Below are 24869 nucleotides of genomic sequence, written 5' to 3'. Positions count from 1 at the left end.
ACCCTGGTAATGTAGGCTATACCGTGCAATTATAAATCCCCTCCCCCCCATACACAAAAAAATCCTCTGACACGAAAGACGTGACCGAAACACTGAATAACAGCAAACAGCTTTTAATAATCTAATACACACTGGGGGGATGAAACTTTAAAGACAATTCACCCCATCTACACTAAGTGCAAAGCCCTGTTTAGACTGAAGTGAGTTAAAATGCATTGGGCCTCGTCTACACACAAACGTGCACTGGTTTACTGAAACCAGTTTAGTCAAACGGTGCAGACTCCTGTGTGGACGCTCTGCCTTCAGTTGAAGAGCAGCTGAGTTTGGGTTGGTTTAACCTCATGAACGGAAACAAGTTTGGTTTAAACCAAAATGATGGCATCCACCTGGCCTTTTGCCCTGATTTAACTAAACCGGATTAAAATACATAGATTCCAAGGTCAATGGGGACCACTGTGATCATCTAGTCTGACCTCCTGCATAGCACAGGCCAGAGAACTGCCCCCAAATATTCCTGTTTGAATTAGACCAGATCTTTAGAAAAACATCCCATCTTGATTTTAAAATTGCCGGTGAGGGAGAATCCACTTATAAATAACACCCTGCCCTGTTGTAGACCCGCCTTTATCAAACACCTTTTAAACCCACCTATTTCCTGACTCCAGATGGGCTGCAAATCAAAATCGTTCTAACCCATGTTCCTATTTTCAGGCAGTTTGAAACCACACAATGGCTATGTTGTTTATTACTGTAGTGCCCACAAGTCCTAGTTGTGGACCGGCTCCTGGTTGTGCTAGGAGCTGTACAGGTGCAACTAAAAGTTTGCCCCCACCCCAGAGAACTTACCTGAAAGTCCTTCCCCCTCTTAACTACCAGTTTCTGCTTGGTGTACAATTCCGCCTGGTGTACATAGCTCTGGCTGTAATGATTTCATGTCCTTTCCCATTTCACTATTCTTGAGGATTAGTCTGGTTAGCTGATTCCTCATGGCTTTTTCTATTATTATTATTTTCACCGCGTTCTCATTTTCTTGCTCCAGAATGAATCTGTCCCATTTCCCCGTGTAAGGGCTTTATCAGTTCATAACATGTTGGTGGTTTAATTACAGTATCAGAGGGGTAGTTGTGTTAGTCTGGATCTGTAAAAGCAGCAAAGAATCCTGTGGCACCTTATAGACTAACAGACGTTTTGCAGCATGAGCTTTCGTGGGTGAATACCCACTTCGTCGGATGCATCCAAAGTGGGTATTCACCCACGAAAGCTCATGCTGCAAAACGTCTGTTAGTCTATAAGGTGCCACAGGATTCTTTGCTGCTTTTACAGATCCAGACTAACACGGCTACTCCTCTGATACTTGACACCATGCAAGGCACTGCATTTAGCCGTATGGAGTGGAAATCCATCAGCCTCATGAAGAAACTTGCACAAATACAGACAGATATCATCTTCCTTTCCAAATGTAAATGGATGGACATCATACCAAATGGACTAAAGGTAAAAAATCCACTGCTATCTACATACTACACAGACCACAGTGAGAGATTATGCCATACACTTGCATCCGACGAAGTGGGTATTCACCCACGAAAGCTCATGCTGCAAAACGTCTGTTAGTCTATAAGGTGCCACAGGATTTTTTGCTGCTAATTACAGCATGTTTTGAAAGTGCAGGGTTTTTCTCTAAGGGCCTGTCTACGCTACGTTTGTTTCAGTTTTGACCGTTTGATTGGATTTTTTAAAATAAAGTTAAAGAAACTTTGAGATGAAAAGTCATTTTGAACTAAACAAATTAAATGTTTTAACTTTGGGGGAATTGTTTTTGAACTGAACAGTTAGTCCAAACCGACATGAATTCACAAAACATCTGGGTGTCATCGAATCTGCATTGTTCTCTGATTAAAAAAAATCTTGTCTGAAAAAAATGTGCCTGGCACTATGTATGGACTCTAGCAGTTCCACAAGGCAGTGAGACAGCCCATGGCTCTGCCCATCTTACTTCTTGTTGTTTTGCTCTGTTTAGGTCTCCTCTCTCTTTCACCCATCACGAGATTCCCACGGTCCTGAACAACTGGTAAACACGAGTCGCTGTGGTAAGTCCTTTCAGCTTTATTCTGGTCTCTGAGAACATTATGGGCTGAATCCAACTCATGGGCCTGGTCTACACTGCGAGGGTGGGATGCGGGGATCGATCTAAGTTACGCAACTTCAGCTACGTGAATAACGTAGCTGATGTTCACGTACTTAGATCTACTTACTGCGGTATATTCAATGTGGTAAGTTGACAGCTGATGCTCCCCCAACAACTCCGCCTGTACCTCTCGCGCTGGTGGAGTACCAGAGTTGGCAGGAGAGTGCTTGGCGGTCGATAAATCGACCGCCGCTGGATTGATCACTGCCCATCAATCCAGTGCATAATATAGACATGCCCATAGTGTAATAACTCTACTGGTGTCAGTGGAATTTGGCCCCTTAGTGTGAGCTGAGAAACTGCCAGGTTCTTTTAATATTAACCTGTCCCCGAACAAGTGATGTGTGATGTAGTATGTTAATGTTTTATTGTAACTTTGCCTTAACAAAATGTTTCTTAAAAGGGGTGTGCGGAGGTGGGAGGGGGGACCTTCTTTGGACCAGAGGGGTAGCTCGGTACTGCACACTTGTATTTGCTGATCCATAGTGTTCGTTCGCCACAGAATCTTCCAGCACAGACCAGTCTGACCAATAACACACAGAGACACGAGCCTGTAGGTTAATAAGAAAGTTTTATCCAAGGAGTTAATTGTGGGTATCACAGTTCAGGGCAACTGCACTTGTATTTCTCCCCCATAGTCCAGCCAGGGCACCCACCCTCAGGCTCCTGGCTCTTCAGCCATCACTTCTCTTGGGGTAGAGGCTCGTGTCTCTCTCCCTCCCGACCGGGTTTTTCCAGGCCCCACAGTTCCCTGCCTACACTGTTATTCCCAACAAGTCAGCTGGCCTAAGCAGGCCAGCGTCTGTATTTTGCTCTGTTCCCAGAGGCTGTAAACAGCATAATGGCCTGCAGGTATAAGTTACCCTGCAGCTCCTTGTAAGCAAGCACATTTATAGTTAAGGTGAAAGCATTATAGAGAAAATGCATTAAAAACAAGAAAAGTTCCGATGTGCATGCTAAAAGCTAACCTGACATCACCCAATCCGTCCTGTGGGGCCCCCCTTGGACAGAAGGTCCTGTCTGTTTGCTGGATCAGAAAGCACGCACTGAGTTAGGCTATTTATCCAAAAGTCCTTTCTTTGCCTGGTGGTCTCTGGAGAATCCAGTTGGAACCAGTATATGCAGCCTCCCCAGGTGGTGATACCCCTCTGGAGTTGTTACAATCTGAGTGAATTTGACTCAACACCTCATAAAGTTCTTAGTTCCTGGAGGGCGCTGATCACCCTTCCACGTGGAATTACATACAAGCCCTGACCCACAATGATAAATAAGCTTAATACAGTAAGATCTCCTAATGGTATTGCTGGAATTTGCCTTATTAGTCACAACAAACAGTCCCCAGTCTATGAGTCCTACAAATCTTGGGCTGATTGAGGTTATCTCTGGTGGTGCACTGTCAATATTTTGACAAAGATCTCCCTTTGCCCCCATATACAGCAGCCCACTGAAGTTCAGCAAATAGTGTGTGAGGGGTAACCAATGGGGTGAATTCAGCCCCTTTTCCTTGCTCACAGAATCACTCTGAGCCGATGTAGTTTCCTCTATTTGCAGTCATTGGTTTATCACTTCCATGGTGGTTTTTAAATCTGCGGACCGGTTGCCAATCTATGGACCAGCTGGGTTAATTAGGTGCAATTGGTCGGTCAAGTCACATGGTGGCGTTCCTGTCCCCTGACTGGAGGAGCCTGAAAACACCTCAGGTGTGAACATTTTCCATGGGTAACTCTGATGTTTGAAAAAGGACTCGCTTGCTTTAACGGCGGTGGACAGCAGGCTCGAAAAGGGTGGGATTGTAGCCAGAGGGTAGGGTTCTGGAGTGGAAGACAGGAGACCAGTGCTATAGTCACTGCTCTGGGATGGACCTTGGACAAATCCCCTTTCCTCTTTGTGCCTCCGTTTCTTCACTTTTATAAAATGGGGGCTAATGATACTGCCACACACCCTGTTTGTACAGTGCTTTGGCATTGATGGATGATAGGAGCTGACTAATGTCTCCTCCTCTCTGTGACCGAAGAGAGAACACACCAACAGGTATTTACAAGTAATGTTCACACCCTCTCCTGAAAGCAGGATGGGGTATACTGGGAATGTAGCTCAGTGACTGTCCCAGAGGAGGCTTCCGTCTCTTGGAAACACCTGCATTTCAGCTGTGGGTTTATGGGCCCTAGGAATTGATTTAGCAGCAACAAGACTGGGGAGTCCCTATCAGAGGCAGGAAAATAACCCCAACTTGCTTCAGTGTTTGGGAGTGTTTATGCAGGGGCCCCTCCCTGGCAGCTCCCAGGCTGACAGCTGCTCTCACAGCACGTGTGCTTGTGTTTCCGGGCAGAGCATTCAAGTGTTGTTGGTGCCTTTTTTTTTTTTTTTGGCCTGTTTATTTCCATGAGAGCTGGGTCTGAGCCACAAAGTCAGTTCTAGGTCAAAGCTTTCTCTGGTAGCGATCCAGGTGTTGGTTCCGGCCCATCTTGACTGTGTCTGATGCTGGCCGTCGGATGACGACCCTTTTGTCTAGAGGGGTGGAATGAGTGCCTGGCAAGGCTACGGGATGTGAGTCATGTGAATTCCTGCGGCATGCAGTGTAATGAGCTCAGCTGCTCTTCGCTGGGAGATGATATGTAATTCCACAAGAATTCCACCGGATCGCCCTTTAATTAAAGGAGCATATTTAGAGCTAATGAAAGTGACAGTCTGATCATGGTAGCATGGGTGAGGGATTGTGCAGCCGGTGCTGTGAAATCTTCCCTTAGACAACTCTCCAATCAGGGCCGGTGCAAGGAAGTTTCGCGCCCTAGGCGAAACTTCCACCTTGCGCCCCCCCCCCCAGCCCTGTGGCAGCTCCCCACCCCCCCTCCACCCTGAGGCACCCCCACCCCCGCAGCAGCTCCCCCCCGCCCTGAGGCTTCCCCCCCCCCGGGAGCCATGCAGCACCTCCCCACCCCAGCTCACCTCTGCTCTGCATCCTCCCCGAGCACGCTGCCCCGCTCTAATTCTCCTCCCAGGCTTGCGGCGCCAAACAGCTGATTGGCACTGCAGGCCTGGGAGGCAGGAGAAGTGGAGCAGCGACCACGCGCTCGGGGAGGAACTGCTGTAAAACAAAAATTGGGGGCACCGCTTTTTGGCATCCCCAAATCTTGGCGCCCTAGGCAACCGCCTAGTTCGCCTTAATGGTAGCACCGGCCCTGTCTCCAATGGCCCTTGTTCCCCACTGCTATCCCAGTCCCGGGCTCCTTGCACTCAGCTTTGCCAATGCCCTTCAAGCCTGATTCACCATCCCCCGGCTATTCCAGGGCTAAGTTCCCCACACAGAGCTCTGCTGGTGCCTCTCAGTCCTGACCTGCAGCCCCTGGCTATTCGAGCCCTTTAAGGAGAGTCTGCAGGGGTTCATTGAAACCGAACCTTCATGTGATTCTTTTGAACGTCGCTCATTGTTACCGAAAGATGCAATGTGATTACTTGGGCAAGTGGGGCTACCGGTTCCCTGGCCCATATGACGCCTGGTTACTCCCGGTCAGGGTTAAAGGCACAACAACAAACTATCCCGACATGAAGGAAAGCTAGGAAGAATAGTAAGAGCCACTATGACAGCATCAGGAGGTCTCAAAATCCTACAAAAAGTGGAAACATGGACAGATTACTAAGGATGAATACTAGGGCTGTCAAGCGATTAAAAAAATTAATCGTGATTAATTGCACGATTAATCATGCTGTTAAACAATAAGAGAAGACCATGTATTTAAATATTTTTGGAGGTTTTCTACATTTTCAAATATATTGATTTCAATTAAAACACAGAATACAAAGTGTACAGTGCTCACTTTATATTTATTTTATTTTTATTACAAATATTTGTACTGTAAAAAAACAAAAGAAATAGTATTTTTCAATTCACCTCATACAAGTACTGTAGTGCAATGTTTCCCAAACTTGGGATGCCGCTTGTGTAGGGAAAGCCCCTGGTGGGCCGGGCTGGTTTATTTACCTGCCGCGTCCGCAGGTTTGGCCGATCACGGCTCCCACTGGCCGCGGTTCGCTGCTCCAGACCAATGAGAGCTGCTGGAAGCGGCGGCCAGTACGTCCCTCGGCCCACGCCGCTTCCCACAGCCCCCATTGGCCTGGAGCAGTGAACCGTGGCCAGTGGGAGCTGTGATCGGCCGGACCTGAGGACGTGGCAGGTAAATAAACCCGCCTAGCCCACCAGGGGCTTTCCCTACACAAGTGGCATCCCAAGTTTGGGAAACACTGCTGTAGTGCAATCGCTTTATCATGAAAGTTGAATTTACAAATGTAGAATTATGTACAAAAAAACCTGCACTCAAAAATAAAACAATGTAAAACTTTAGAGCCTACAAGTCCACTCAGTCCTACTTCTTGTTCAGCCAATCGCTAAGACAAACAAGTTCGGTTACAATTTGCAGGAGATAATGCTGCCCACTTCTTGTTTACAATGTCACCTGAAAGTGAGAACTGGCGTTTGCATGGCACTGTTGTAGCCGGCATCGCAAGATGTTTACGTGCCAGATGCGCTAAAGATTCATATTTCCCTTCATGCCTCAACCACCATTCCAGAGGACATGCATCCATCCTGATGGCCGGTTCTGCTTGATAATGATCCAAAGGAGTATAGACTGACACATGTTCATTTTCATCATCTGAGTCAGATGCCGCCAGCAGAAGGTTGATTTTCTTTCTTGTTGGTTCTGGTTCTGTAGTTTCCACACTGAAGTGTTGCTCTTTTAAGACTTCTGTAATCATGCCCAACACCTTGTCCCTCTCAGATTTTGGATGGCACTTCAGATTCTTAAACCTTGAGTCAAGTGCTGTAGGTATTTTTAGAAATCTTACTTTGTTACCTTCTTTGCGTTTTGTCAAATCTGCTGTGAAAGTGTTCTTAAAACGAACATGTGCGGGTCATCATCCAAGACTGCTATAACATTAAATATATGGCAGAATGCAGGTAAAACAGAACAGGAGACCTATTATTCTCCCCCAAGGAATTCAGACACAAATTTAATTAATGCATTATTTTTTAACGAGCATCATCAGGATGGAAGCATGTCCTCTGGAATGGTGTCCGATGCATGAAGGGGCATATGAATGTTTAGCATATCTGGCATGTAAATACCCTGCAATGCTGGCTACAAAAGTGCCATGTGAAAGCCTGTTCTCACTTTCTGGTGACATTGTAAATAAGAAGTGGGCAACAGTATCTCCCGTAAATGTAAACAAACTTGTTTGTCTTAGCCATTGGCTGAACAAGAAGTAGGAATGAGTGGACTTGTAGGCTCTAAAGTTTTAAATTGTTTTATTTTTGAGGGCAGTTATGTAACCAAAAAAAATCTAAATTTTAAAGTTACACTTTCGCAATAAAGATATTGCTCTACAGTACTTGTATGAGATGAACTGAAAAATACTATTTCTCTTTATCATGTTCACAGTGCAAATATTTGTAATAATAACATAAAGTGAGCACTGTACATTTTGCATTCTGTGTTGTAATAGAAATCAATATATTTGAAAATGTAGAAAAACATGCAAAAATATTTAATAAATTTCAATTGGTATTCTATTGTTTTTAACAGTGCGGTTAATCGCAATTAATTTTTGTGAGTTAACTGTGATTAATCGACAGCCCTAATGAATACAGAAGAATATGTGAGGACAAAATCAGAAAGGCCAAGGCACAAAATGAATTATACCTAGCAAGGGACATAAAACACAGTCAAAAAAGGTTCTGTAAATACATTAGGATCAAGAGAAAGACAAAGAGCAGTGTAGGCTCACTACTTAGCAGGGAAGGAGAGCTAATAATGGATGTCACGATGAAGGCGGAGGTGTTTCATGCCTATTTTGCTGCAGTCTTCATTTCATAGGTGAATTGCGACCAGATACTCAACACAATATTAACAACAAAGGGGAGGGAACAGAAGCCAGAATAGAGAAAGAACAGGTTTAAGAATATTTAGATAAGTTTAGATATATTCACGTCATCAGGGCCTGCCAAAACACATGATCTATGATGAAAGGTTTAAAAAAACTGGGAAGTTTAGTATTGATGAAAGATGACTGAGGGGTAACCTGGTAAGTCTTCCTGATATGTTAAGGGCTGTTATAAAGAGGACGTAGATCAATTGTTCTCCATGTCCACTGAAGAAGGTAGGACAAGAAATAATGGGCTTAATCTGCAGCAAGGGAGACTGAGGTTAGATAGAGTTAAGGTTTTTTTTCCTAATAAGTATAGTTAAGCTCTGGAATAGGCTTCTGAGGAAAGTTGTGGAACCCCTTCTCACTAGAGGTTTTTAAGAACAGGTTGGATAAACACCTGTCAGGAATGGTCTAGGTTTACTTGGTCCTACCTCAGTGTGAGGGTGGGGAATGGTCTAGACGACTTCTCAAGGTACCTTCTAGCCCTACATTTCTATGATTTTATTATTCTAGGTTTGAAAATAAACACTTAAGCTCTAACTGAACTGCACCTCACATAATTAGCCTGTGGAACTCATTGGCAAAAGATATTGGACTCAAGAGCTTAGAAAGATTTGGGGGAAAAGTAGATCTTTATATGGATAATGAGAACATCCAAGGCGGTAAGAATGAAAAGGATAAAATGTATGAAAGGTATAAACTCTCCTGTGTCAGGGCACGAGCCAAAGTCTGACAGTCTGGAAGTAAGTCCTCCCCTGGGCTGGTTTCTCCATACTTTTCCACTGGGGCGGGTCTTGCGTCTTCCTCTAAAGCCGCTGGCGCTAGGCACTCTCACAGCCAAGATATCAGGTGGGCCCCTAGTCTGATCTGGTCTGCCACTGCCTGTGCTTCTGTGATTATAACTGCTTGCAGAGAAGTAAGTCAAGGTGCCCATAAAGACAACTGTGTATTCCAGCTATTGATGTAGGGGTGTTTGTGTTGGAATGGCTACCGTGATGAGCACATTGCCCTATAGTCATCTGTCTCCTGAGGGGTCCACCCCTCTATCTCAAGCTCATCACCATGGTATCTCAGCTCCTTACAGGTTCTAAAAAGGAGCCCCCAGGTTTTGCGGCTGGCTCCCAGAGGCTAGGAGCATTGCTTCTGCTGCAGCTAGTGCTAGGGGAGTCTGTACTCTTGGGACCAAAGCTCTCTCTGGGTGCAGCATGTGTCCAATGCACTTAGTGAGGGTGATGTCTGGGGAGCACTGTGGTTACGTGTTCATGTGTGCATGCCGCTCTGTAGTGTCTGGCTCACCCTGCCACTTGCGCGTGGCTAAGGGTATGTCGACACTGCATTTGGAGGGGTGATGGCAGCTACCCCTGTGCTGCTCCAGGACTGGAGCTAGCTCGGTTAAAGTTCGCTAGGGATCTCGACCTGTGCTGCAATCTCACCTCCCGATTGCAGCATCGGCCTACCCCACAGGAGCCCCTTTTTTAGCTCAAGTGGGTACTGACCTGTGCTTTTCATTCCTGGCCGGGGTTGTTACGTCCCTGCCTTGAACAATAAACCATCAGTCGCAACACCCGCCGTTCTGGGGACTCTTCATCACTCCCTGAATCTGCCTGACCCCCAAGCTCCCTACAGTCTCACCTTCCCTTGAAATCTTGGCTTGGCTCCGGAGGAGACGAATGAATCCTTGGCTGCTTTTCTAAAGCTGAGAAATAATTACCTTGCTCGAGCACAACAACGCGGGGAAATGGCATTCTCTCTCCCCCGCCAGCGTGCCCAGGGAAGCAGTGCCAGAGAGGACTCCATTGATCTTCCCGCCGTGGAGCTGCTGACTTGACACACAGCTTAGTTCTCCACTCCAATCGCGGGCGCTGACAACTGGGCCAAAGGGATGATGAACGCTTATTGCCACGTGCGATTTATCCCCTTGCTGTAAATGCTAATATGCCCGTCCAGCGCAATGAATTATCCCTTTCATGGCTGGCAAGCCAGTTAGCTCCTTTTGATGTCTCCAAAGCGAGCAAACAAATACACATCAGCCAATTTGCTACAGCTGGGAACAAAGAGTGAGAAGAGGCAGCTCAGAATAATGTGTCCCCTCAATTCCATCCCCCTGCCTTCGAGGCAGATTAACCCTTTGGAGCCAGGAGCCCTTGGCACTGACCTTTAGCATCCAAGCTCCCAACCATATGCTAAGGGGGAGATTGCAGGACTGCTGTCCTAGGTGTGAGGGTTTGGAAGCCCTAGGAAAGGTGAGGAAGTCTGGCCTTGTGGTTAAGACTCTGACTTGGGGCTCATGAGTTTCTTGGTTCAATTCTTAGCTCGCTGTGTGATCTTGGCAACTGACTTATTCTGTGCCTCCATTTCCCCTCTATCAAAGGGGGTGATAACAGAGCCTGTTCTCCACCCTCTTCTTCGCTTGTCTGTATGTTCATTGGGGGCAGGGACTGTGTCTCTGCAGTGCCTGGCATAATGGGGCTCTGATCTCAGTGAGATACTACTGGGATAAGAATGGGAAGAGAGACCTGGAGGTGGAGAGAGTCACTGGGACATTCTAGCAGAAGAGCCAATCACACCACAGGTCTCACAGGCCCTGGGTGAGAGTTAGGGAAAGGACATATCTTGTCTAAACCTGGCTCCACTCTGCCTGTGCACCCTTTTTGGAGATCATTGGCATTGCACAGCTGTCAGTGAGAGGAGGAATTGGCTCCTAAATGGATTATAAGGAAATTGCTTGTAGTGTGCAGCTCTGCGGGAGTGTGGGAGAGTCTCCCTGAGGGAGAGGTGGGAGCCTCATTGCTTGGGACCAGACAAGCCACGAGGGATCGAGTGTCTGGGACGACCCTGCACAGAGCAATAGGGGGAGGATGCCCTAGATAGGGCCCAAGGGATACGTTTCTTCACTCTGAATTCCTATGAAGAATTCTGAGCTGGTAAACCCCTCCTCCGACCAACAGGCCCTCGACTGGGGGGAGGGGAAATGGGGAAACAGGCACTTATTCACTCCATGGAGGCCAGGTGAGTGAACGCACTGAAACCTTCCCCCAGCACAGTGGGGTGGAGGCCCCTAGCAAAGACATCTGCATTTCCAAATACAGATCTGGGGATGTCCCTCCATTCTGTTTTGCCATGCCCAGTTAGAGGCTCCTAGGGACAGTTAGACTCCTGTCACCTGATCCCAGGTTCCCTCGAGCATGGAGAGTTTGCAAGTCCAGGTCTAAGAGGAATCTTATCATGTTCCCACTTGGGGGAGACCCAGGATTTACCAGCCTGAATCAGACCAGGGATCCATCTAGCCTGGTATCCAGGCTCTCACATGGCTAGGACCAGTTGCTACAGAAACCCCTTATGGACATCCTAGTTTCTTCCTAACCCCATCTGTCAGTGATTGGTTTATACTCCCTTATAAAAACATTGCTAGACCCTTTCTTATGTCATTGGAGGTGTTCTATATTCTCTTTACCCATACTCATCCTCTTCTGAATTCTATTACATTCCTGCCATCACTGGTATCTTGTGGCAATGAGTCCCACAGGCTGATATGCTGTACATGAAAATATTTCCTGTTATCGGTTGTATATAAGTTGCCTTTCAGTTTCATTGGAGGTCTCATGGCTTTTGTCTTATACGGATAAATAGAAGCCTCTCCATTTAGCTTTGTTAGACCAGTCATTATTTTACATACATGAGCATTCTTATTTACGTCCCCTCTAAACCCACCATGACATGAGGAATAACCACACCCTAGACCCTAGATTATTGATCCCAGCATATCGTATTGCAGGATAACGAAACCAGAACAGTTATGTACAGATGTGGCAGCTTAATAACCCAGCCAGCCCTCTCATTGACATGCATGAACCACAGACTCAGCCATTAGAAATTTCACCTCTGTTAGGATGTATCTGGATTCCCAGGTTTGACGGCACAGGCTGTTCTACTGAGAAAAGAAAGAAAACATGCTGTCAGGATCAGCTGGGGAGGAAGGGCACATTCTCCAGTCACAGCAAGAAGGGTGTGTTTATGGCTAATGCATTCTAAGGAGAGATGGGAGACTTGAGTTCTGTTCTTGCCTTTGGCAAGTCTTATACCTCAGTTTCCCCACCAGGGAAATGGGCCAGAATGTGAACCTAAAATAAATCATCTTTGGCGAGATTCCTGGGTGGAAAGTGGAAGGAAGTATTACTGAGGCAAAGGAGGAGTTGGGGAATTTGCATCTTTTTCTTTTTAAAGAAAAATGTCCATTGAGATTTTGGAAGAGGTTTCAGTCAGATTGATCGGGAAGGTAGTCTCCTCCCTGAGCATGGGCCCACAATGGTTCTCAGGCCAGCTCTAACCTCCCAGGCACCACTGGCTGCTGTCGATTTCCACCTGGATAACCTAGACAGGAATCCCATTGAGGGGGTGGGGATTGCTGCGTCTGCAGCAAAGTGGCTGAATTAACTGCAGGTGTCTCTCCCCACTGCTCCTGTGTCGAATCCATCATGGGAATGGCACTGGCTCCGGTGACCCGGTGACTGGCTCAGCCGCTCTTGCTCTGGGACTGCTCCAGGAACCTGGCAGGATGGAAGTGCTGCAGTGAGAGCTGGCTTAGTGACTCAGCACTTTTCTGGTGTGTCTTTCCTCTCCGGATCCACTGCAGTATTAACTCTCTGCTCGCCCTGTGCACGCAGCTCATGGGCCGCCTTGCTGGCCTCTCAGCCAGCAAAGGAGGGGGACTGCCAGCATCCCCAGGGGGCAGTGCTGGGAAATGGCAGGGTTTGGTATTGGAGTTACTTTTCCATAGAACTCAAAAGCAGGTTGGTGTCATTATCCTCATTGTACAGATGGAGAAACTGAGACATGAAGCAGGGAAGTGACTTGCCCAGCTGGTCAGTGGCAGAGCCAGGCATAGCATTTAGGTCTCCTGGGTTCCAGTCCAGTGGGCTGCTATAGATTCAACCTGGCGTGCTATTTAAAGGAAGCTTTCTATAAAATCAATCCCCTCTGTTGTTTTCCACATTTCTCTTCCTATTCTCTGCCTTTCCTTCAGTTTTTTTCAGGGTTCTAATTATTCTTGTTTCCATTTAACCTTTTCGGGGCAGGAGCCATGTCTTCCTGTGTGTTTATACAGCACCTTTGGGTGCTGCTGGAATGCACTTATCTACATATGCATTTGGTCTCAGGGGGAATTTTGAAGTGAACAGAGTGATTTTTTTTACTGTTACAATGTTCTGTCACAGCAGCTTGTCTTGTACTGTGTACACCCAAAAGCCGGCAAATCCTCTCTTTCCCCCCCCACTCCCCCAGTCTGGTACAATGCAACTACCCTGAATCTAGCCCTGCAAGCTCCGTTTGTGGAACCTTTTTCCTACAAAGTGTCTCACCAAATGCTTCCCAGAGTCAAGTAATAAGAGCAGGGGGAGAGCAGGATTCAGAGGCAGCAGAGGAAAGGTGCCTTTTCAGAGGAGACTTGAAATGAGGGATTGAGAGGGTGGGTGAAGCAGAGTCAGTTGCAGAGGAGAAGACTCTTGCATTCAGAAAAGATGAAGGACTCATGAGGGATGGTGGCACAGAGGGTCCATGGAGTCACCTGGAACAAGGCTTTGCAGACCTGGAGGTTGATTTATTTTAACTGGGTCCTGGACTGAATGAGGAACCAGTGGAAGTGTCTGGGACTGGAGGAGAAACTCACTGATTCACAAAAGCAGGAAAGAGTCCTGTGGCACCTTACAGACCAGGGGTCGGCAACCTTTCAGAAGCGGTGTGCTGAGTCTTCATTTATTCACTCTAATTTAAGTATCAGAGGGGTAGCCGTGTTAGTCTGGTTCTGTAGAAGCAGCAAAGAATCCTGTGGCACCTTATAGACTAACAGACGTTTTGCAGCATGAGCTTTCGTGGGTGAATACCCACTTCTTCGGATGCAAGCAATGCACAAAACGTCTGTTAGTCTATAAGGTGCCACAGGATTCTTTGCTGCTTCTAATTTAAGGTTTCATGTGCCAGTAGTACATTTTAACAAGGTCTCTTTCTATAAGTCTATAATACATAACTAAACTATTGTTGTATGTAAAATAAGGTTTTTTAAATGTTTAAGACGCTTCATTTAAAATTAAATTAAAATGCAGAGCCTCCCAGACCGGTGGCCAGGATCTGGGTAGTATGAGCGCAACTGAAAATCAGCTCGTGTGCCGCCTTCGGCACGCGTGCCATAGGTTGCCTACCCCTGTTATAGACTAACAGACGTATTGGAGCATGAGCTTTCGTGGGTGAATACCCACTTCGTCGGATGCATGCCTGATTCACAGGCCCCTCCTGAGTCATTGACATGGACTGTTGGCTCTTTTCTTGCAAACTCTGTTTGCAGCGCACTCTGGGAAGCTGGGCCCTGTTTGTCTCTTCTTGCGGCTTTTGTGCTAAACTTCTGGGAATTTCCCCTTCTGGTTTCTGCGAAGGGAGCTCAGCCCAGCTCCAGGAACAGGGTTGGGGATGCTGCCGCAGTGGGGCCAGCCGGAGGAGCGAGAACCAATGTCTGGGGTTGTTTCAGGGGAGTTGGATTTTTTTTTTAGGCGGTGGGTTGGGGGGAGAAGGCATAAAGTAAAATGCTTTTAAAAAAAAAAGTCTAATTGTCAAAGTTCAAACCAACCCTGGACATTTGGCGCCACAGGCTGGGCCCTGAGACAGGGCCAGTTAATGGAGACCAGGGTTTGGATCCCCTCTGGGCCAGCTCTGAGCCTTTGCTGACACCATCTGTCCTGGAAAACGTCTGTCTCTGAGCAAAGCACAGGCTCTTGTTGCGACTCAGCACGGACAGAGGGGGAATATAAGAACATAAGAACGGCCCTACTGGGTCAGACCAATGACCCATCTAGCCCAGTGTCCTGTCTTCCAGCAGTGGCCAGTGCCAGGTGCCCCAGAGGGAATGAACAGAACAGGGAATCATCAAGGAAGCTGAGCTGGCTGCAGCCCTGTTCACGGCATCGCAAAGCACTTCCCGAATCGTAGCTTTTAAGGCCAGAAGGGACTGTCCCGACCTGCTCTGTGGGCCCGAGAGCTTTATCCAGACTCTGGCATCCAGCCGTCACTCCTGGCTGAGCTGGCACGTGGCTGTTACAAAGACACCCACTCCTGATTTAAAGCCTGTCAGCGCTGGCACATTTCCCACGTTCTCCACTTGATGCTGAGCTCGGGAGCTGCGGTGAAGGGTGCTAACACAAGGGCCTGTCCACACTGAGCAGTAACATGCATCACATTATGGGAGGGGACCCAGGACCAGCAGGGGGAGCCAACGGAACAGCAGGATAAATCGCATGGAGCTGGGGGCTCCTCTGACCCTGAGCCCCCCAGTGGGGAGAGTGGAAGGATCCGGCAGCTCCAGTCCTTGCACCAGCCACTACAGCCCCTGTGCCTACCTGAGCACATGGCTCCTGGCTAACGCTGGTGGGGATGGTGGTGAATGCAGGGCCATGGATCTGTCCCAAAGGGAAGCACTCATTTGCATCCCCTTAAGCCAGGTAGCAACAGGCCTTCTCCCCCTGTGGGCTGGGGGGCTCAGGGGCTGGAGCGTATGACGTGATGGTGGAACAAAGCGGCGGAGAAGATGGAAGTGCCTTCCCCCATGGCCCCTTTTCCTTCCAGGGCAGAGCAGCATCGCCGACTCCTCTCCTGCAGAGAGACTGACACCAGCTTGGAAGGGCTGGACCGTGGCTCCCTCGGTGCTGGACTGCAGGGCCAGTGTCAGGAGCGGAGCGGAGTCAAGGACACGCAGGGAGAAGGATGAGCGGGATGCTCACCTGCCTGCTGCTCTGTGCGGAGGTTTGGCAGGCCGCCCTGCACCGCCCTCTGCCATGTTGATCCCAAAGGCCCTGATGCAATCGAAGAGCTTTGCTTCTTGGGAGAAGCTTCAAAGACACAAGAGAAGAACACTGTGATGTGCGCTGAACCACACTGCTGGGCGCTGTCCTGCCCATCCCAGTGCCCCAGAGACCATGGGGCCAGGAGGGCTGCCTGTTAACAGCCAGACTAGGGGCCTGTCAGGCTAGACCGTGGCCACAGCCACGCAGGGCCTCGCTGTCCCCTCGCACCAGGGATGGGAGCTCACTCGGGTTTGGAGTGTGGCCAGTACAGGGATGGGTGGAGAGTCCAGCCCCCCAAACTTGATAGATCCCCAGGGATTCCAAGAAGCCTTGGGCCTCTGTCTATTGTGTTTATCTGGCCCCCATCACTGGAGTGGCTCTGTGCACCTCATCGGTGTTCTGGGGTTCAGCTGCCCCCTGGACCTTAGCGGTGGCTCGATGGGGAAGGTAATGCAGCTTGGCAAGCTGGGACTAAGATCTTGTGTCTCACACCAGCACTTACGCTGTCCCAGTGCCTCTTCCCGGAGGAGCCATGACCAACCGCGGGAGCCACTAGAATTCCCCCAGCTCCACCCCTCGCGAGCTGAGTGTAGGGTCTCTCTGTGACACATTCTCAACGATGATGCTTTCAATCCTCGGTGCAGGCATTGAGCCAACAGCCAGGGGGGTTACACCTGGGGCTGTGAGGAATTGGGAACATTATTTGTTTCTGTTTGCAAACCAGTTTCAGCGCCGCATTGCAGCCTTTCCCAGAGCGGCGTTTGGTTTTGGCAGGCTGTTTCCATGTGTCCAACTTCAAACCCCAGGGCCCCTGGTCTGCAGAAATGCTGAGCACCCGTGAGTACAGCGGATGTCAGTGAGAGCTGCAGATGCTCAGCACCTCTGAAAGTTTGGGCCCTAACTTGGGCTCCCATACAATGGAGGAACCCACAGCATTGAGACTGCTGACTGCAATCAAAGTTCCATCAGAGGCAGTGTGGTCTAGTGGCTAGGCACAGGGCTGGGAGAGGGGGAAGCGGAGGCTGGGATGGTGCTGTTCTTGTGACTGTACAGCTTTGAGAGGATGAGGGTGGCGTAGATTTCAAGGAAGAAAGTCTGGCAGCTGGCTGAGGAGAGAGCCAGGGTGGGGGTCCCAGCTGGGGGAGGGGGCATTTGGAGGGATGGAGCGTGACTCCAAACCTGCAATGGGATTCTGTCACTCTGAGACACCACGCCAGGCACACAGGCAGGTACCAGCAGAGCAGTGAGGTGGTAACATGAAAACCTCTGGCAGTGGCGGAGCTAGTGCTAAGGGAAGCCTCTGTGCTCCAGTGAAGGAAGGGTGAGTCACCAGAGGCGCGAGGTTAGAGAGGGACTGGCGGGAGGGGGTGTTGCTTTCTTCTGCAGCATGGGTCACGGGTCACTTGCAGGTTTAAATTAGTGTCAATGGTGGATTCTCGGTAACTTAATCTTTAAACCATGATTTGAGGATGTCAGTAACTCAGCCAGAGGCTAGGGGTCTATTACAGGAGCGGGTGGCCGAGGTTCTGTGGCCTGTGATGTGCAGGATGTCAGACTAAATGATCATGATGGTCCCTTCTGGCCTTAAAGTCTGTGAGACACGTCAGCAACAGCCCAGAGGCACTGCTGACTCAGGAGAGGCCAGGCTGGCCCCTGCCAGCCCGAAGTTCCAGGGTCCCAGACAGCCAGCAGGTCTCCTCAGCCAGACCCATTTCCATATCACGTTCTCTAGTGAGTTCAGTGCTGGCCACCAGCTTTGAAGGTGGTTGCCGCCCCAATGTAGCCAGTGGCTCCAGTCGGACAGGCTCCCCCGTGGCTCTGGCAGGACCAGCTGTGCAGGCAAGTGGGGGCTGAGTGGATGCAGTCTTTGGCCTACCACTGGTGGACATCACTCGGACCCATCACTCGGGTGGCCATCGGGGCGAGGCCTGAGGAACCCAGTTCCCAACAGTCTGGGAGGGAGAGAGGAGTTGACACCAGAGTCTCCCCTGTCCCCTGTGAGCCCCCAGGGCTTCTCTACAGGCGCGGTCGAGTCCTGTGACTGCGTGGGGTCTGCACAGGAGTGTCATTCAGCTGTGAAGCACTAAGGCAGCGATGCCGTCTTACCTCAGGCATCTCCTTCCCTGCCAGAGAGCTGTGCTTCTCAGGACTGGAGAGGCTTTAGGGTCTGTAAGAATGTCTGGAGTGGGAGTTTCAAAAGCATTTGGCAGTGGCCTAACTGCTCCCAGCAGCAGAAAGGACGGCTAGCCTGAGACTCTGGTGCCGCTGTGTTCAATGCTGCTGTGCCCAGTCTCTCTGTGTGACCTTGAGAAGGTCACTTAGGCCTGGTCTGCCCTTAAAAAGCTGTACCAGGATCACTCATTTGGTGAGATGTCTGATTTATTTTCTGAGGGAGTTATGACAGTACAAGCCCTAGCGTGGATACAGTTAGACTGGCATGAGGTGCTTTATACTACTATGAACGCTTTGATATGCAAGTGTAGCGGCATCCACACTAGGAGTCAAACCACTTTAACTACAGTGCTCTGGTTAAACCAACAAAACTTCTAAATGGAGCCCAGGTCTCAGTCTCTTTGGGCCTCAAAGAGGATTTTATAACTCTCTTTTCACTGAGTCCGTTCCCGAGGCCATAAACCTGGCGGAGGTTCTCAGGATACGGAATGAGGATGGATGGCACGGCCGAGAGGGGGACATGCAAAAGTCCCCCGTGCGTGATGAGCCGCCTTCGCTCTTGTTTCAGTGAAATCACGCACCCAAGGAGCGTGAAACGGCTCTGCCAAGAATCTACCACATCTTTGCCCTTCCAGTTGTCTCTCTTACTATCTGAATTCAGTCCAGGAGGACCAGGGCGTCACACTCCTCTGGCTTTTGAGGCAAATGCTGGTGGGACTTTTGCGCAGGTTTAGCTCCCGCATGTCTCATGTGAACATCGAGCAAATACAAAACAACAGGAAAACTCATTATCTAGGCTGGGAATGAACCTGGTCCTGGGCACTACAACCATACAAATAATAAGATGTGAAACATTTTAAGGACCACATTTCTATTGGGCCTCAATAATTATACCTCTGAGGTTTGTGTTTTAATAAAAAAAAGAGAAACTTAACATTTCTGATTTTTAAAATCTCACCATTTTTAGGCAAACCTCATGATTTTGGGGGTCCTGACATATGACTGTTGAATGCTTGGCAATATTGGTGGATGTATGTGCAAAATGCAGACTGCACATGCAATACCCCCAGGCACAGCTGAAGAGACACACCCCCCCACACACACACACACTTCAACTATGTCCTGAACATGTAATAGACTCTTGATAGTTCAGTGTTTGCCTGGGTCTTCTTTCACATTTGATTTCTAGTTAGTGTCACTTCCTGTTTCTACGACACTTGCCCAGAAATCCATCTTCCCAGGTGGTTCAAGGAACCCTCTCCTACCTGATGCAGCTTTGGACTTTATCAGCAACCTCTTTTACAGAGCGATCCTGATAGCCTGTGCCCGGCCGGCATGGATTCCGAACACACTCTAGTGCTTAAAATGCATCATTAACCAGACAGTCATGCCTCCACTTATCCAAAAACATGCTTCTCTTTTAGTGGTCCCAGAACTCGCCAGTGCAGAGAAATGTGTCTAGATTGTATGAGTTACACCAGCAGACACCCAGTGTTACAGAGCAGGACATTTTTTTTTCCTGTGCGGATAAAGCTGAACCTGCCAGTGCTGTAGCAGTAATCAATCCCGGAGCCAAGCTGGGGAGCTGCCTCGTGCTGTCGCTCTCAGAGAGGACCCATCGGGCTGCAGGGAGATGGCATGCTTTTGTCGATCTGCTCCCTTTGGATCATTCCTTCCACACTATGTTTTTGCCCAATGACTTGTGCGTTGCTTTATAGGGATGCCCGGAGGTGGGAGAGGTTAGCCTTGGCTGTCTTTATGCATTTATTTATTAACTCTTTTATTGATGTAGCAGTGTCTGCAAGCTCAGAAGAACCTGGGAATGTGATGAATTGTTCAAAGCAGGGGCTTATAATGGAAGTCAGGGAGTGAGTAGAGACTGAAGTCTGGCCTCCCCACCTTCCACTTCTGGCCTGGCCTGAGGCCCTGGTGGGGTAGCGGAAGCCCCCACTGCAGCAGAGGATGTGCTGCACTTAGACATGATCCTACAGCCCTGTGCTCACATGTGTTGTCTTCGCACATTTGCAGGCAGCACAACCACTTGCAGCATCAAAGATGTCATGTGAGGAATGCAGGATCAGGCCCAGACAGACATTCAGGCTGCAAGACCGTCAGTCCAGCATGCTTCATTCAGCAGAAATTCACTAACACCCGAGCTCCCTGTTTGAACTCAGAACTAGATGCAAAACCAAGACTTTGACCGAGAATTCTTTGTCGGGTCTCTGAAATGGAGATTTTTTTTCTCTCTATTCTCTGCACTGACTCGTTTAGTTCTTTTCTAATCTGCTCTACTCTTGTGCAGCAGTATATTGATATTGCACGGTTTGGAAGAGCTCCTTTCATAGTGGAGAGTTAGCTTGACCTGAAACCCTGAATGATAAAAACCCTCTTTGCTTTCCCTTTCTTCCCTATCATTTGATTTCAGCTTGTGCCCCATGCTGGTGTATTGATTGGCACTTCTGCAGAATAAATGCAGTGGCACAAATAAAAAGCCCCAGAGAAGAATCTTCTGAGACAGTTTTTAAAATAGTTACAGTATCTGCAACCTCATCAAAAGTGTCTCTGTGCAACCCACCGCACACACCATTAATTGGCATTCTCCTGCTGCTTTCAGCCACCATCCAGAGGCCCTTTGAGATGTGTCTGCGGCATCGATTACCACACAAGCTGAGCCCAAATTACTGCTAGCTTCTTCACAGAGCGCACTGTGTGCTGCTTCTTGCCTCTGGAAGAGATGAGGCTGAGGTGCAGCAGGTGACTTTTATTAAGAGGGATTAAGTGGCTGGGAAGGTCAAAATGCAGCTGATTGGCCAACAGAGCCCCATGCGGCATCACTGAGTTTCATCAGCCCATGGGCTGCAAGCATTCCTGTCTGGTGTAGACGTCACCACCATCTACTGCAATGGGCTGTGCTTAAAGCTTCCATGGAGGGGCGCCTCAGGCTGCCTACCTTTCAGGTGTGTTAGACTGGTGAGATAGCATAACCCCCATGCACTGGTTCCACTTTCCCTTCTGCTTGCAGTTCAAGGAGGTGCATATTCTTACAACTCGAAGTGGGACCCTCTTATCCCACCATGCGGGGTTGCTCAGCATGATCTCTCCCCAGGGCTGGATTCCTGGGCAGTTGCATTCCATACTCAGTGGAGGGCCCTCAGCTCTAAGATCTGTTCCCTTTTGCCATCCATCAGGACCTGTCCACCCCAGGACACATCTGTTGAATATGGCTTTCTGTTGATGTGGGTCAAGAACTGGGTCGGTCTTGTTGATGGGAGGTGGAGCGGGGGGCATGGAGTGGTCTGTCTTCTGGAAATAGAGACCAGTGGTCTCTAATTGAGGAAAGTGTATCAATATATTGGCCCAGCGGGTGCCAGGTGAATGATTAAACAAACAAAACGGGGCAAAGAGGAGATTGCAAGTCCCCATTGCCGTGCTCCCTGCTGTGCAGAGAAGAGGGGTGACCCATTGCAGGCTAGCCCCCAATATGCAGGGCTCTATCTTGAGCTGAGCACCCGCAAGCAGTTACCAAGCCCTGTTCAGCTTCCCAGGCTCAGACCTCAGTGCCCCCCCCCAAAACTGTGAGGAGCCAATGTCAGAAGCTGCACAAAGGAAGCCATTGGTCACTCACAACAAGTTTTATGAGGCCCTCCAAAACCCAGGAACTATGCTTTATCTTCTGGAGTGGTATCTACTGGCACCTTATCCAATAACTGGTTACCTACATATACAATAAAGCACTCTTGTAACAAAAAATGGTTCACTGGAAAGCATTCCTGTTACAGGCATGGAAATCAATGCGCCAAGCTTCCTGCTTTGACTTTTTTTATTTTCCTGTCTCTTTTCTCGAGGGATGAGCTGAAAAAAGCACTTGATCACTGAACGTCACTAATAAATACATTCTAGGCAGTACGTTTGCTTTGGAAGTGCACTTTGCTGTGTCACCAGTGCCCACTGCAAATTACATATCCCGACACCAGGCTGAAACCCTGTATCATGGGCCCTGAGAGAGGATGGGCAATCAGTGTTGGTGTTAATAACTGCAAGGTTAACCAGTGAGATGAGTCAAAATCACCAGTATCCTCTCCAAGGCTGAAAGAACATGCCAAATGTGGCATCCCTAGGATGAGTGGTAAGGGTGTTACAGTACGAAGAAACAAAAGGATAGAAGAATTTTCAATACCTTTTTTTAAATAGATGCAGAGAGTCTAAGGCCAGAAGGGACCACTGTGATCTTCCAGTCTTGACACACACCCCCACACCCCCACCCCTGCATACCCATAGGACTTCCCTGAATTAATTTCTGTTAGAACTAGAGCAGAAAATGTTTTAGAAAAACATCACATCTTGTTTTTTAAATTACCAGCAATGGTGACTCCACCACAAACCTTGGTAAGTTGTGCCAATGGTTAATTACTCTCAGTGTTAAAATGTTCTGCCTTATTTCCAGTCTGAATTTGTCTAGCTTCAACTCCCAGGCATTGGATTGTGTTAGACCTTCCTTTGGTAGATTGAAGAGCCCATTATTAAATATTTGTTCCCCAAATAGGGACTTATAGACGGTAATCAAGTCACCCCTTAACTTTCTCTTTGTTGAGACGGATAGATTGAGCTCCTTGAGTCTCTCTCTACAAGGCATGTTTTCCTCTAATCCTTCTCGCGGCTCTTCTCTGAACCCTCTCTGACTCCAGTTTAACAACATCCTCTGGAACTACGACAGCAGAACTGAACACAGTATTCCAGTGGTGGTCACACCAGTGCTAAATACAGTGGTACTATAACCTCCCTACTTCTACTTGGGGTTCCCCTGTTTATACCTCAAAGGTTCACATTAGCCTGCAACATTACACTGGGAGCTCATGTTCAGCTGATTATCCACCATGACCCCAAGTCTTTTTAAGAGTCACTGCTTCCCAGGATGGACACCGCCATCCTATAAGTATAGCCTACATTCTTTGTTCCTGGATATATACATTTACATTTGGCTGTATTAAAAAGCATATGGTCCACTTGCACCCAGTTTACCAAATGATCCTGGATCAGTGACCTGTTCTCTTCATTCTTTGCCACTCCCCCAATCTTTGTGTCTTTTGCAAACTTTATCAGCATTAATAAAACATTAAATAGCGTGAGGCCAAGAACCAGTCCCTGTGGGACCCCACTAGAAGTGCATATCCTCAATAATGACACCCCATATATAGTAGCATTTTGAGCCCTGGTAGTTAGCTAGTTTTAATCCATTTAATGTTTGCCATTAATTTTATATCATTCTAGTTTTTTAATCAAAATGTCATGCAGAACAAAGTCAAAGGCCTTACAGAATTCTCAGTGTATTACACCAATGCTATTACCTTTATCACCCAGACTTGTAATCTCATCAGAAAGAGCTATCAAGTTAGTTTGACAGGATCTATTTTCCACAAACCCATGTTGATTGGCATTAATTACATTACCCTTCTTTAATTCTTTATTAATCAAGTCTCATATCAGTCATTCCTTTACCTTGCCCGGGATCGGTGTCAGACTGACATGCCTATAATTACCCGGATCGTCCTGTTCACCCTTTAATACAACTGTTTTTGACCACCTCCCAACTCTGCCAAAACTAAACCAATCTGCCTGAAGTCATTCACAGACATAGTGTTACCCAGGGGTAGAAATTTTCTGGAAAGTTTGAGGCAAACAGGACAAATTCAGACTGGAAATAAGGCAGAACATTTTAACACTGAGAGTAATTAACCATTGGCACAACTTACCAAGGTTTGTGGTGGAGTCACCATTGCTGGTAATTTAAAAAACAAGATGTGATGTTTTTCTAAAACAGGATATTGGCACATTAGCTTTCTTCCAGTCTCCTGGATCTTCCTCTGTGCTCAGCAAGACTTACTGAAAATCAACAGTAACCACCTCATTTGTTTGAATCCTGGTATCTCCCAAGCCTCTTGTCCTGTTTGCCTCAAACTTTCCAGAAAATTTCTACCCCTGGGTAACACTATGTCTGTGAATGACTTCAGGCAGATTGGTTTAGTTTTGGCAGAGTTGGGAGGTGGTCGAAAACAGTTGTATTAATTGAGATGACTGCAGCCTTATGGAGAAATGAGTGTCTCTCCATAACATATATTTAAGGATGATCATCAAACTCTGTAACAAATAAGATACCAGCTTTGGCAAGTTACCAAGAAGGGCTCGTGTTCATGCTTCATTACATTAATTATGTTGTTTCTAAAATTTCCATAGCAGATGGGCAAAAAACACATTTTTCAGCTGTTTAATTAAGAAAAAAAGTATAGCCAATTGAAACCACCATGTGTCTGTGTCTCTTACCTGCAGCCTAGTCTACAACTAAACTTTAGGTTGACTTAGTCGTGTTGCTCAGGGATATGAAAAATTCGCACCCCTGAGTGCTGTAGTTAAGCCAACCTAAGCCCTGGTGTAGGCATTGTTAGGTTGATGGAAGAATTGTTCTGTTAACCTACCTGCAACCTATCAGCTGGGGTGACTTAACTACAGCAATGGAACTCCCCCCCCCCCCCGTCACTATAGCAAGTGTCTACACTACAGCGGTGCACCATAATTGTGCCACTGTAGCGTCTGTAGTGTAGACAAGCCATGAGACTTGGTTCGCTTCAATACAGGTGAATAAGAATCTTATTGGGTCAAAAGGATGCTATTAGAGCTTATACTGCCCCTCTTCAAAGAGAACTATCATTAATTTAAGGGGAGATTGCATTTCCATCTGCAACTATTGCACCTGCTGTAGTTAGAAG

General features: G+C 47.9%; 1 protein-coding gene across 3 annotated transcripts in view; it reads left to right on the top strand.

The window, feature by feature from the left end:
* The window catches only part of SYT2 (synaptotagmin 2), a 227814-nt gene that overhangs the window by 154970 nt on the left and 47975 nt on the right, over positions 1-24869 (top strand). For 2 of the 3 annotated variants that reach the window (XM_045015244.1, XM_045015243.1), the window contains one exon: positions 2021-2090. The gene's annotated coding sequence lies outside the window, so the exon portion shown is untranslated. Of the gene's footprint in view, positions 1-1478; positions 1495-2020; positions 2091-24869 lie in introns of those variants that run through there. The other variant, XM_045015245.1, reaches the window with a different exon arrangement.

This window comes from Mauremys mutica, chromosome 4 (genome assembly GCF_020497125.1).
Source record: "Mauremys mutica isolate MM-2020 ecotype Southern chromosome 4, ASM2049712v1, whole genome shotgun sequence".
Taxonomy (NCBI): domain Eukaryota; kingdom Metazoa; phylum Chordata; order Testudines; family Geoemydidae; genus Mauremys; species Mauremys mutica.
The sequence above is the reverse complement of the archived record's forward strand: the minus strand, read 5'-3'. Positions and strand labels throughout refer to the sequence as shown.